General features: G+C 40.8%; 1 protein-coding gene and 2 long non-coding RNA genes across 3 annotated transcripts in view; 2 read left to right on the forward strand and 1 right to left on the reverse strand.

Annotated features, from left to right (window-relative positions):
- The window catches only part of kcnh3 (potassium voltage-gated channel, subfamily H (eag-related), member 3), a 182437-nt gene that overhangs the window by 152792 nt on the left and 15449 nt on the right, over positions 1-14196 (reverse strand). The window lies entirely within an intron of this gene.
- LOC146500338 (uncharacterized) lies at positions 4715-5324 on the forward strand. The gene is made up of 2 exons (XR_014869948.1): positions 4715-4925; positions 5006-5324. It is a non-coding gene; the product is annotated as an uncharacterized LOC146500338 (long non-coding RNA).
- LOC146500339 (uncharacterized) lies at positions 12475-13852 on the forward strand. Its single transcript, XR_014869947.1, has 2 exons — positions 12475-13006; positions 13039-13852. It is a non-coding gene; the product is annotated as an uncharacterized LOC146500339 (long non-coding RNA).

The raw sequence follows: 14196 nt of genomic DNA on the forward strand, positions 1-14196 counted from the left end.
TGCCGTTTACCAGTGATGGGTCTGGGCCACTTTCAGGAAGTCAATTTACCAAAACAAAGAAACTAGAGAGCAGAAGAGAAGTCTCCTGTGCCTCTGCTGTCGGCCAAGATTCCCACGCACTAACATGAGTGCACAAAATAAACCTTGTGTCATGAAAAGACTCAAGGTTTTTTTTAACACTGTCAGTCATGAAACTCAATTAACAAACACATAGCAGCAGAAAATGACCTCTTCCCCTCCAACATCGATCCACTTCCTATGTCTCTCTTCTCTGCTGGAATTTCTCATCTGTCTGTACGTATTAAACATAGTGAGGCCAGTCATTTACGCAATGATTCGGTCACAGGGTGCATGACATGGACACCGGCATTAGCTGTCAGCACCATCTTCTCTGTCTCGAGCAATAGGCTAATGAACTAAAAGAGGGAAACCATCCCATTATACAGCCCATTCCTCCACCTGTAGCCATGTATTCACATGTTGTCTAATGAATCCATTTATTTTTAATGTAATTATTCCAGCTGCATAGTTTTTCTTCATTTATTTATTACATTTAAATTAAAATTAAATCAGCAAAGATCTCCCTAAACTGTTCAGTGATTGAAAATTGAAAAAAGTTAAATGAAATATGTCAATGGATCAGCACTACCAGTGTGATCCCTTTAAAAACAGTCAAAAGCTACAAAAGGGCTTCATCACTGATAAAAGCTCCTTGACTGTAAAGGTTGATTAAGCTTTTGTGTGGCTTCTTAGCACCAGTCTGGTATTTTAGTTTTCTCCATCTTCATGTGATGTGCTGAGCCAACAGAGACAGTAAATATGTTCACCTGTAGTACTGCAGTCTGACCTGTGACAGCCGTGTAATTGCTCTCGCCACCTACTGCTAACATAAAGCAAACATGATTTACCTAAAGTGGAATTTTACACATCAAGGCACCAGAAATAGTGTTCAACTAAATATTATGACACTCTCTGATCCTAAGTTGAGCTGGGTTGTACTGTGGGTAATACACTGCTCAGAAAAAAAACACACACAGCATGATGGATATCTATAAGGATATGGACTGGGTAATGTGTTAAGAACAAAAGGATGCTACATTATCAGCCTACAAAGGGCTGAATTCAAAGACACACTAAAAATCAAAGTGAAAAGATGATGCAGCAGCCTGGTTAATTCACTGAAATGTCATTGTAGCAACTCAGAATGGTACTCAGTAGTTTGTATGACCCTTGTGTTATTCTATGGATGCCTCCATGCTGGAAGTCATTTTGTATCTCCTGTTCCAGGAGCAGGTACCAGTCCAGCTGATGGGTTAAGGACCTTCTACAGCCCTGTCCGTACACGCCCAACTGTCCACATCTTTTGAAGCAACTTCCCATTTCCTGGAATGTCCTCCATGATCTTGAGACTGTACTGGGACAGCCAACTTTTTACCAAAGACGTGTAACCTCTGTAGGGTCCAGGTATCACCTCATGCTACCAGTAGTAACACCGCCCCTAGCCAAATGCAAAACTAGTGAAAGAACAGTCAGAAATGGTAAGGAGGGAAAAATGTCAGGAAAACCATTCCTGTTTTGGGACTGTTTCGTTCTTGCCCCTCTAGTGCAGCGGTCCCCAACTCCCGGGCCTCGGACCGGTACCGGTCCGTGAGTCGTTTGGTACCGGGCCGCAAGAGTTGAGGCTCAGGTGTGAAACGTATGGTTTTCAGGGTTTTTATCGGTTTTCAGGGTTATTTTGTTATTGTTTTTTATCGTTAACTTGGTTTTCCTTGGTCTTTTCACGTGTGTTATGAATAAATCTTCTTTTTTTTGGTACCGGTACTAGTTTTATTTTGTTGTATTTATCCGCGACACCTTAAAGGCCGGTCCGTGAAAATATTGTTGGGCATAAACTGGTCCGTGGCGCAAAAAAGGTTGGGGACCGCTGCTCTAGTGTATCTGTTGTTCATTAAGACACACAGCATGGCAAGTGACAGAATGTGTATTGACAGGTGTTTTTACCATACAGGCTCAGCACACAACACACAGCTCTACAAGCAGGTCTCAGTCTCCTACTCATATAGGTGAGGCATGATTAGGTGATGGAGATCAGATATGTGGGTCAGCGTCCCCTGACACCACACCCTGAATCCTCTGCTCCACCCCTCCCCTGCAGCTAAACCACACTCCGCCATAAATATGTACTTAACTTCCAAGTCTGAGAAAGTGAAGCCAGTGTGGCTTCTGCTTGCAAAAATATTTTTGAGAAGACTAGAAGGAACAAATCTAGCTTGTCTGTGACTTCAGGAAACACTGTCTGAGTTTATGAGTCAAATTTCAAGATTCACATCATGCTGAATCTCACACGGTGACCATTAGAGTCAAATAAGAAGGAGAAAGCGTTATGTACTTCAGGAAGAGTCTGACTTGTGTGTCAGTGTCAGTTTCTCACCCCACTCATCATGAGGGTTTTTCTTTTCTAGCACTTTTTAGTGCTTCTCCACTACAAGCCACATTCAACCCATTTTTTAAAAATACTACACATAGCTGAGAATATATTGTACAAAGTAATCAGGAAAGTCAGGTAAATAATCACCAGTGGGTAATCAGCTGTCATTCTTGACACACAGCTGTAGCCTTTGGATGCAAAAGTTCATCTGCCCTGTCAGTTCTGTTAATCGTGGCGAGCACCCATATGCCACATCAGTTCCTACATAACACAGAGACTGCTGATGATTAAGTTGTCAGTTTCTGCCCATCACTGCTCATTGGAGCTGCTCACACTAACTGCAGTTGGGTAATTAGAATTTCTTGAGTCGAGTGACATGTGACATCGCCGTCCATTGTGAGTGTAAAATGTCTCGTGTACAGGTACTCTATCTCAGAGTGCACTGTATTGTTGACCGCCATCTGCCTTTTACAATGAGATGCAAATAGAATGACATTTGCCTATGTTCAGCTATTCTCTATAGTGAAAATGTCTTTCTTTTAATTTCCCATCCCTAACTTGACAATGGTTACTTTACTGTTCAATCAATATTGACTGGTTTGCATAGCACAAAGCGTTACAGGCAGCAGGTTTTTATTGCTGCTTCAGCAAACCACTGAACCTACACCACTGTCGGGACATCAACATTTTACGCCCCTCTGCCCTGCTGTGCTCTAATATGATCCACATACATATTATAGGACATGAACACAATGAGACACTTCAATCCTGAGACCATTTCTACATAATATGTCACTTAGATTTATCAAAATCTCAAAGCGAGTGCTTTGTCAGGTGGCCACAACGTAGGCCATGATGTAGAAGAAACAGAAGAGATGAATGTTCCAGTGACAGACCAGTGACACTGTTAATATTAATGAGTGCATATTAAAACAGCTGCACCAGTCGACAGAGAATGCAACCCGCTGCCTTCTCCTCCATTAACTGCTAAATATTTCATGTTCCCATCCAGACTAATCTTAACATATGCTGGTTATGTCTGTGTGGTCTGCTCTGCAAAGACTATTGATGCCTTTTCTCCATCTATTCCCATTTATCTTTGTTCTTTTGAAATTCTTTTTAAAGAAAGTAGCTAAAGCCAGCACAAAAAGTTATTATCACACATGCAAATAATGAATTCAATATGAAAATGTGTATGAGGAATATTTTCTCTACAAGATGTCACCACAGGGTTCACACGCATCTTCAAACATAACAAGAAGACTGGCTGTACGGAACTATCCACCTTTCTTTCTATGATTTAGTCTGAACTGTGTGTAGATTAGTAAAGCTACATTCATCCCATAGACTGTATACAAAAGATGGATGGTGAATGGACTGATACTTATATAGAGCTCCATCCATTCATCCATTCACTTCCGCTTATCCTTTTCAGGGTCGCGGGGGGTGCTGGAGCCTATCCCAGCTGTCATAGGGCGAGAGGCGGGTACACCCTGGACAAGTCGCCAGTCTGTCGCAGGGCTAACACACAGAGACAGACAACCATTCGCGCTCACATTCACTCCCGCATTCACACCCTATATAGAGCTTTTCTACTTTATCAGAGCATGAGCCAAGCACTTATTTCGATACCTAAGCATACTGAGGTATGGGCTGGCTGTAGCTCAGGAGGTAGAGCAGCTCATCTACTGATAGGAAGGTCGGTGGTTTGATCCTTGGCTCCCCCCATAATCACAATTACTGACTTTCATGCCCCCCCAATCCTCCCCCACACACCCCACCCATAGCCACAGTGATCATGCATGCTCATATGGTAGTGACTACCATAACTAAATAAAGTAATAAGTAAATAAACATTCAACAATCCTTTGGATAACTTGCATTCAGATCCAAGTAATGAGATGTCGTCACAGTAATGACGACTTGTTGACTTCCAGTATTTCCAGTGACTGATGTAGGAATTAATCTAATAAACCACTTCTGGATTAAGTAGCTGGGACATTTTAGTTCCAGTGTGAAATTGCTTTTTGAATGCCAGGAATCAACAGACATTTATTAGACTGTTTGTGTTCTGCACCTTTGGCCACCATTGATATTTGAACAGGAACATGCCAGAAGGCCAAGTCGGTCAGTACGTTCATATGATTAAAGAGCCAAATGTACAGATAGATAAATATAAATGTTTAAATTGAAATGAGATGCTCCATTGGAACAACATTAGTTAGAAAGGTTACATTTTATATAGCTGTAGAAAACAGTGTGGTTAGTCCAGTGTTGCATAGTTTTTGTCACAGCCAGGGGATCAGCAGGCCGCTGACTAGTAGCGTTCTCTCTCTCTTGCTCTCTCTCGGTCTCTCGCCAGGGCGGAACTCATGGTGGGTTCACGCCCTCGGCCCACGCCCCTCTGAAGAGGAAACACCTGGGCCTCATCAGTGCAGCCAGCATTTAAGCCAGGGAGTGGCTTCTACTCATCGCTGGATCGTTGTGTGTGACTCGCGTCAGTGCAGCCCGGCTCTGAGCAAGTTCTCTTTTGCTTCCCTGCGCAAACCTTTAACGTGTGTTTCCTTCTGTACATAGATCCCCTGGACCCGACCCTGCATTCCCCGAGTGGATTCCTTTTTAGTGTGTGTGAGTGTTTGGAGAGAGACTGGTCACGATAGGAGAGAGTCAGAAGAGGAGCAAGTGTCTTTTCCCTACCTGGATTTCCCCGGAGCCTTTTCCCTGTCACCGCTTTGTATATAGCACTACCCCCTGCACTATTTGTATATACACCTGGTGGAACTGTAATAAATACTAACTGTGCCTCTGAGTCCTGCGTGTGAGTCCTCAAGCGAACCGTGACAGTTTTGTTACAACATTGTTTACTGTTTCTTCACCCATGCATTCATGACAGTGCGTGAAAAAAACAAAGAACAAAACTGCATTCATTGAACTGAACTATGCCCTTAACCTCCTAAAACCCAAACTCTTTCATGGCATGCATTTTTAATTTCTCTTTGCTATTTGGGCTGATTGGGACCTGATGAATGTAAAAACAAGAAATTACCAGATTTTTTTATTTACCTGATTTTTGTTTCTGAGGAAACTGAGATCCACATATGAGGACATTCATTTTAAATTTTGATAGAACAGTGGGAGTATAACGTCCTCGTAAGTGGATATCAGGCCCTTGTAGAGCAACATTTTGCATTTTGGTCTAGACAACCCAAAATGTGATGTCCACATATTTGGACACCCAGTCCTAGGAGGTTAAAGCACACTAATGCGCACAATTTTCTGTACAATCACATTCACATATACAACACTGAATATATGACATATATTGGAATTCTTCATGTTTCTTTCACAACAAGTAAAAGCTTTTACGCTGTTGTGTCTAAAATTTTAACTATCACACACACACACACACACACACACAGCTGCATTGATGAAAAGTAACTTCTGGGCGTTTTGTGTATAATGTTTACAGCCTAATGAGTGACAGATAAGTGGAGGGAGGTACACTTTGAGGCTGAGACAAGTTTGGAGGAGAGAATTCAGATTACAAAGTGGTGTCTATATGCTCTGAATTCTTGGTAAGTGATGGGAAAGGCAGGTCAAGATTTGAGAGTAAAAACCTGACAGTAAACCACAGTCAATAGGAGATAAAACATCTGCTGGCACATGTACAGCAAGAGGTGAAAAGGACCTTAAACTCTGTCGCTTGAAAGTACGTGATGAACCAAATAACACATATTCATACTGCTGCTTCACAAGAGGTGAAATCATGTTAAATGACCCCCTTTTATTTTCATTCTACTCTAATATTTTAACAACCCTCTGTATACAGACTGACTGAGTCCTGTATTGACATTTTCTGTTACCTGATGAAGAGATGAAGAGTGTCGTGTGTGTGTGTGTGTGTGTGTGTGTGTGTGTGTGTGTGTGTGTGTGTGTGTGTGTGTGTGTGTGTGTGTGTGTGTGTGTGTGTGTGTTTATTGCACTACTGCTTTTCCTATCACACTAATGCACAAGCATTATGGTCATTAACCGGGCACCGTCAACCACAGTCTGCTGATGTCTTTTTCCTGGAGCTAAATCTAGATGTCACTTAAGTTTCTATTGAAACACAAGCCAGATGAGCAATCTTTATGAATTATGATGTGAGTTTGTTGTTGGTACATGAACGAAAGGCAAAGTCACCTGATTTTTTCCTCTTTCTACCAGTAAAGCTGAACATGTGGAGGATGGCCTATATTTCCATATAGTCTGTCAATGTAGCGTATACATTGCTCCATTCAATTATCCTTTAATTTATCACCCATACGCATATATTCTGTCAGTTAAGGGTGTGGTCACTTTCACTCGCAGGTCCTGTTTTGCCTAACAAATGAAACTGACTTGAGCAAGACTAAGATACAAAGCTGTGCGCTGTTCCCTGTGATAAGCCTGATTTTGTATAGATGTTATTCCATTGTCAAAACTGTGCTCATTTCCTCACAGATTTAGTCCTGAAATCTTTGAAGAAAAGAACTCTACGGTGTTCCTGAGAGGTCAAACGCACAGCAGCTAAAGAAAAACGCAGCAAAAGAAAAACCCACACAAAACACATGATCCTGGGGAGACAATAGTTTGATGGAACAGCTGCAGAAGTGACAAACTAACAGTAAACAGCTAATAGCAAACATGTATCTACAGTATTGCATGAATTGTGCAATTAAAACACACATTACCTGCATCTTTTTCTCCCTCACACCAGTGAATTCTCCATGAAGTGTCTCTCAGTCCTTCACCAAATACATACATTTCAAAGTGTATGTCCAAAGTCCAACTATTTGTTAGATACAAAAAAACTGTGAAAAATTGAGCATGATATTGTACTGGTACGCTGTCAGCTCAGCACAGACACGGTTGGTTAGATTCTGGGTCAATTATGAATGCTCCAGGAACAGCTGGAACAATCACTGTTCAGATCAAAACATCCAGACCTGGAAACTGTCACAGTTTTTTCCAGGGAGTTTTGATTTCGCTTCAATCTGCCCAAGTCTTGTCTTATTTGAAGTTTTCCTTGGGTCTCTGGAAATTTGAATTCAAACAAATCCTAAATATGTGTTGTGTGATTTTTTTTTTTTAAATCTAGATTTTGTGACATCTTCTGTAAATATCCATCCAACCATTTTCTCATTCACTTATCAGGTTCAGGCCTTGAGTCTATCCCAGCTGTGATTGGGCACAAAGCAGGGTGCACCTTGGACAGGTTGTCAGTCCATCACAGGGATAACAAAGAGAGAGACAACCATTCCCAGTCACATTCACACCATTTGGAATCACCAGTTAACCTAACATGTCTTTGGACTGTGCTAGGAAGCTGGAATAATCAGACAGACAGAGAGAACATGCAAACTCCACACACGAATAATGTCATGTCAGGAGGTGAAGAACTCTCTGTGCTGTGGTATAAAATATCACAGTCCATGGGTGAGTTTCTTTTCCTTCCCACTACTGAAAGGCTTAAGTTTTTCTTTTTTCTGCTCTTTTAGTTTTAAAGCTTGTTTTCTTTTTTAATTCTATAGCTTCAAGAAAAGTTCACAGATTTTACTGGAAGAGTTCTTTGATAATAAGATATTAAATCTTATTATTTTATTATATTCTTTAAGGTGTAATACCAGAGTTACAAGAGCAAAATAAATGGATGTGAAATGTTGTAAAAAGTAAACTGACTGAATAAAATAGTTATTTACACTCTGTAACTGTTAATTTACAGTAAACTCTTCCACCAATTAGGATATTTATGCTCTAAATATGTTCACTAATAGAAATTACACGTGGGTGCGTGCCAGCAATCAGTTTCTATAAATTTAAAAATTCTATAAATTTCTATACATCACAGAATACTTTAAGTTGTAATATACCAAATGACTCAATGCCACAAAAAAGATTTATACTAAAGAATGATATTTAACAGTAGGGCCGGCCATATTATACTGTTCATGGTAATACCGGTACAATGTTAGGCAACGATAAGAAAATAAAATATCGCGATAGAATATGGGTAAAACGCGCATGTGCAGTGCCTTTATTTTCATACGCACATTTCCAAAAATGTATGGCGGCAACGGAGAATGAGAAGGGGGAAGGTGGATCGTTGAGTGAAACGGATGAACCAGAATTGGTTTTTAAAAATGATGATGAACTGGTTTGGTGTTTGTCTAAAAACTGTCTAAATTCTTTAATCCTTGATAAAATGATCAGCATTGCTGCTTTACCAGGTGTAACAATTAAGTTTAACATCCGGGTATCAATAAAAACAGGATTTATTACATTTAACGGAGTTAGAAGTTAGCAGGAAGTTAGCGTAAGTTAGCTCGCTAGTTTTGCTAGTTACCTAAGCATGATATAGCATGTTCTGACTGAAAAAACTATCTGATAAAATCAAAACGTACAGCTCTGCTATCACTTCCAACATAAATGAAGACAAAAAACTAAACAAGAGTGATGTTTGTAGGGTTACTGAAGTTGGGCTAGCTGGTATATAATGATGTGCTATGTGATCGCTAGCGACACAGCTATGTTAACATAACATAAACAGTGAAGCTGGACGATGAACGCTAACTTTTTTCCACTCGATAAAAGTTAACGTGAAGGTTCCTGATGGTTAGAGACAAATGCAGTCACATGGCAGGATGCTGTAAACGGACCAAGCTTCAGTCAGGAGAACAACTGAGATAATCCATCCACAATAGAAGGTTAGTCATTAATATACTGCAACAACATGGGAATAGAGCAGCTGTGATAGAATACAGGATTATTGAATCAATATTCAATAATATTGAAGTGGAGGAAGCAAGAAGAATGAGTTGAATAAAGTTTGATTTATCTGAATGCTTTGTTTCGCTTAATGTGTCTTATAATCCCATGCACCTTATAAGGAAAAATACGTATTTGACTTTTTTTTTATCTGACACACTGCAGTTTCATGTTGCAAAGCACCTCTTTTTAACTTCAGTGGATATTATACATGGTTATCAGGATATGTCAGCCCATTTCTACTGGAAATGCCCTTTAGTTAAACTTTCAGCAAGGAATTTGCATTTGCACTGTTAAATTTTTATATAGCTTTAATGCACATAAAAAACAGCTGCTTGTTTAAGTGAAAATAAATGGAGGGGTCTTTTGCGCTAGTAAAGTTGTGGAGTTGTATTTTGTCTTCCATCAATTATATCGTCAGTTATATCGTTATCACGAATTTTCAAATGTATATGATAAATATTTTTGGCCATATCTCCCTGCTCTAGTTAACAGTGAACATTACACCATTACATATAAACAGCACAGTCCATATAGTGTCCTCTAGAGATGTTCTTAGCTCTGGCAACAGGTAATGTGATGATAGCTTTCGCACATATTACTAATTCTGTGTCAGCTCAGTCAAAACACCAGAGTTTAGCATGTACAGCTCTGCACACAGACTGAGACGCAGGGGTATTTATACATTTCCCACTTTGGCATAAATAGATATAATTACCAATCACATTCAGTGGTGAATGATTTTGTATAACTTGATTAGTGGACGTAGAGTAAAGTGCAAAAGTGATCACATACACGCCAAGGTTAAGTAGATCGTTGATCTAGCATCAATAACTTTATCGGTGTCGCACACTGTTGTGTAGGACTCATTCCTTTTTACAGTGTTACTTTGGTTTGTTAAGGTTTGCATCCGTTTCTTTACGCATAGCTTTCTTAAGGTCCTGCCAAACCATTTCAAGGTTGGGTTGAGGTCTAGACCTTGGCTGGGCCATTTTGTAACACCTCTTGTTTTTTTGGCCGTTCTACTGTAGATTTGCTGCTCACAACAAACACCGTAATTACCCTCCATCAGAGTCCAATGCACCTCTTTCCTCCTGCTTCCACTGGGCTGTTATGCACCTGCAAGGACATATTTAATCAATACTCAAATTAAATGCCAGTCCCACCCTCTCTCCCCCTCAGAAAGCTCAAACGTTCAGCTCCATTGAAAATGAACCAAGTGACTCTTTTCCTCCTCATTTCCACAGCATTCTTCACACGCCATCATGTTTGGCATTTTCATAATTATCAAGCTGTAATCAAATTGACTGAAAGTGCACAAAGCCCATGGCACTTGAACAATGTGGTTGAGGTAGAGTCATGCATAAACTTCTCTCTCATCAATTTGACACAGTGCCATAATTGCATAATCTTATGACTCTGGCAGGCTATATTAAGAAAGGTGGTAATAATGCAAATGACTCGAAGGCACAAATGCAATGCATGACAAGTTTCACATGCACACACACACACACACACAATGTGCAGCCAAACAAAGCTGGATTCACATGTAGAGCCAATTAGTTTGACAGAGGAGAGCTGTGGAGCTAAGCGTACAGTCACTCATCTCCTTCTGTTGTATCTCCCTGCAGCTGACAGGCCGGGATAAGAAGGGAATGAAAAAGGAATAAGATCAAATACCTGCCGAGGTCTGGCTCATACCAAACCATGAATACCAAAATACATCCATTTATATATTCTGCTGCACATATTACTCTGGCGCAAACAAACATACAAATGAAACCGTATTGTCCTTTGGGTTCACACCTTATGTGAGCTGGGCTGCTTTTCAGAGTTCAAACACACTCAGAGGAGGGGGATTATTGGCATCTAGAGAGCATTTGCCCAGAGCAGCCCCATCACAGCGAGCCTACCTCCAGGTTACTCCCAACCAACAGACAGCACTGAGGACTTAAGCAACTGAGCAGCATCTTTGTGCCGTTTCCTCAATAAATATCCTTCTATATTTCAACACTATAGACGTTATATCTAACTCATCAAATACATAGTTAGAAATGAAAAGAAAACTCAAAAGAAGACGCACAAAAACACAAAGACAGCGGCAAAAAAAAGGTTCAGTTCATCTTGGGGCCTCGTAAAAGCGTTCGCACTTGTTTTTTCACAGCAGACTCTCTCTGACCAGCTGCCACTCCCAGAACCCTGCCACGGACAGCAGAATTGTTTTTTCTTTATTTTAGCATTGCTTAGTCACCGGCCTTTTGATGCTGGAAAAGAGATGGGCCCGTCGCCTTCTCCAAAGTCAATATTTGCCACAATTACACAAAAGCAGGAGGAGATGGCAAACTGGAGAGAAGCGGAGGGACTAATGATGCAATATAATGGTCATCTACCAATCCAAAAACAAACAAATGGACATGAACGCATGCTGAATAATATATGCACCTTATCGTCCGCACACAAGTCAGGGATGCACCTTTTTAATCTATGGTGCTTTGAGGTGGTGGCAAAAGGGCCGTCTCCAGCATCCTCACTGAGGTAGAGTGACAGTCTGCAGGCTCTCTCTGCCAAGTCCTGTTTGGGTCATTTGGCTCTGGCTTAGTGTTTATGTGACTGACTGACTGACTGACTGACTGACTAAACAGATTCCAACTGCCCTGCACCACCTTTAAACTCTCCTCTTAGCCATATGCCACAATCTTCCTCCGCACACACCTCTTCCTACTTAAGAAAGACCTCTTCTGACCAGATGTGCCTTTTACTGTGGATAAAATTCACCAGTTACCCCTCTTTTTGTTTCCTTTGTAGCATCACTGACTCAAATAACTAAATAACATTTAGTTGCACCTTTTTAAAACACTATCACCTACATGACAATTCCCCCATGCTTATTCCTTTTTACTTCATCCTTTATTTGCATTGTTCCACTTGTGTTTTTCTAGGCCCAAGACATGGAGATGATGACCTTGTTTGTTTGCAACACGGTGTAAAGTGCTGCAGCACACACCGACAGAGACCTCCCTCACCTCTCTCTCAGTGCGCTCATCTTTTTTCATGGTCTCCAAAACAGAAGAGGGCTTTTGTTCAGTTGAGGATGATGGGAATTAAATTCATTGACTTGATGTTGGTAAAAACTAAAAGATTTTAATGATCATTAAAATCAGCATAGCTGCCAGTTTTGGCACACCTGTCAGTCAAAGAAGCCATGCTCCTAATGTGAAGCTTCACCTGGATTAAAGTCTATAATGTATAAAAAAGCTACAGGTTTTGGAGCCTGCCTCCATTGGTCATTAGAGGAACTGCCGCTTTCTGCAATTATCCATTGGCTTCTTTTTTTAATTTACTATTATGGGCAACATTGTCACACTCTGAGACATTTTGTCGTGGTCCTGAGTCTGACAACTCAGTGTTTTGTGTTTCTTTATTTTCTGTTCTTGTTTATTCTGATTATGTTTTCCGTTAAGATTTGCCATTTGTTTCTGTTCTGTGCAGCCCTGGTCTCTGTCCATGATGTTATTATGTCTGCTCATGAGTCTGTGTCTGTTAAGTTCTGTGTCATAATCTGGATCTCTGTGTCTGTCATGTACTTCCTGTTTTTGCTTTGTAGGTCTGTGCCTTATGTCAGTGTGTTCAGCTTTGTGCTCTCCCTGTCTCGTCTCTGTAATCAGCGTCAGCCGTGTCTCCCAGCTGTTTCCTCTCAGTCCTGATCACCTCTTGTATTTAGGCTACGTCCACACGGTATTTTTGAAAACGGAGATTTTCTGTTTTCGTTTTAAAAAATAATCCCGTCCACACGTAAACTCAGAAATGAAGGAAAATGCTGCTAGGAACATGCCAAAGCAACAGGTGGCGATATATTCCTAACCGTGCAGAAATGTTGGCCAATCAGAAGTCTAGAAGCCTCGGTGGGAAATAGTAAACAAAGCTGGGGCATAGAAGCAGAACCGAGTCGTATGTGTGGAGGGACAGTAACTGTGTGTGTATATGTAAGCATTTAAACACTGCAGAGAGTACAATTAACAGTAATAGTATTGTAGAAATTCATTTCACCAAAACAATAACGTGGCGCACAGTGTGACGTCAAAAAAGGCGCACACCTTTGACGCTGCGTTTTCTGCGTTTTCTGTGTTTTCTGCGTTTTCTCCGTTTTTCCCATCCACACGTAAATGCAAAAACGGAGTTTTCAAAAATATCCACCCTGGCCGGAGTTTTTAAAAATCTCCGTTTTCAGTGACCGAAAACGCCGTTTACGTGTGGACGAAAGGTGCAAACGCATAGAAAAATCTGCGCTTTCAAAAATACCCGGGTACGTGTGGACGTAGCGTTAGTGTCTGCGTCTGCCCCTGCTCATTGTCGTGTCGTCCCTCAAACTTCACTGTGTTTTGTTTGCCAACTTGCCTGCCTGTTAGTTTTTCTTTCCCAGTTTAGCTAGTTTTCTCTTCTGCCTGCTACCCCACAATAAAGCCGCATGTTTTGAGTTCACTCTGCCTCCGCGAGTCCAGCTTTTGGGTCCACCATTCCTGCCTACCTTCACACAGCCATGACACATTTAATATCTCCAGATTAATGATGGAAGTTTTAAATGGGACACTGTTTTCTCTTTTGCGCTTATGTGCTTGAACATCAGACTTAAAACTGTGATTGTGTCTGCCATTTTATCAAGAGAGGTATTCTTACTGGGGGTAATTCTTCTGTCAGGGTGGAGAAGCAAAAAAGGGGGTTTGTGAGCAAGATAGCACAAGGACTATCAGCATACGTGTTAGAGAGGTGAAGTACAGGCAAAGGAAAAGATCGCTTTCTTTAATGAGTTGAAATCACTGTAGATATGGACGTATATGTCAAAACATAAACCCAATACTGACGAAATCAATCAAATGGGTTGTCCTAAGTAATTATGTTTAGATGTGCCTTTTAGAGATTACTCAAATGTTTTTAGTCAAGGAAACTGGAAATGAATATTAAGAAAATTTTGGTTTAAACCTCAG

This window comes from Neolamprologus multifasciatus, chromosome 16 (assembly GCF_963576455.1).
Source record: "Neolamprologus multifasciatus chromosome 16, fNeoMul1.2, whole genome shotgun sequence".
Taxonomy (NCBI): domain Eukaryota; kingdom Metazoa; phylum Chordata; class Actinopteri; order Cichliformes; family Cichlidae; genus Neolamprologus; species Neolamprologus multifasciatus.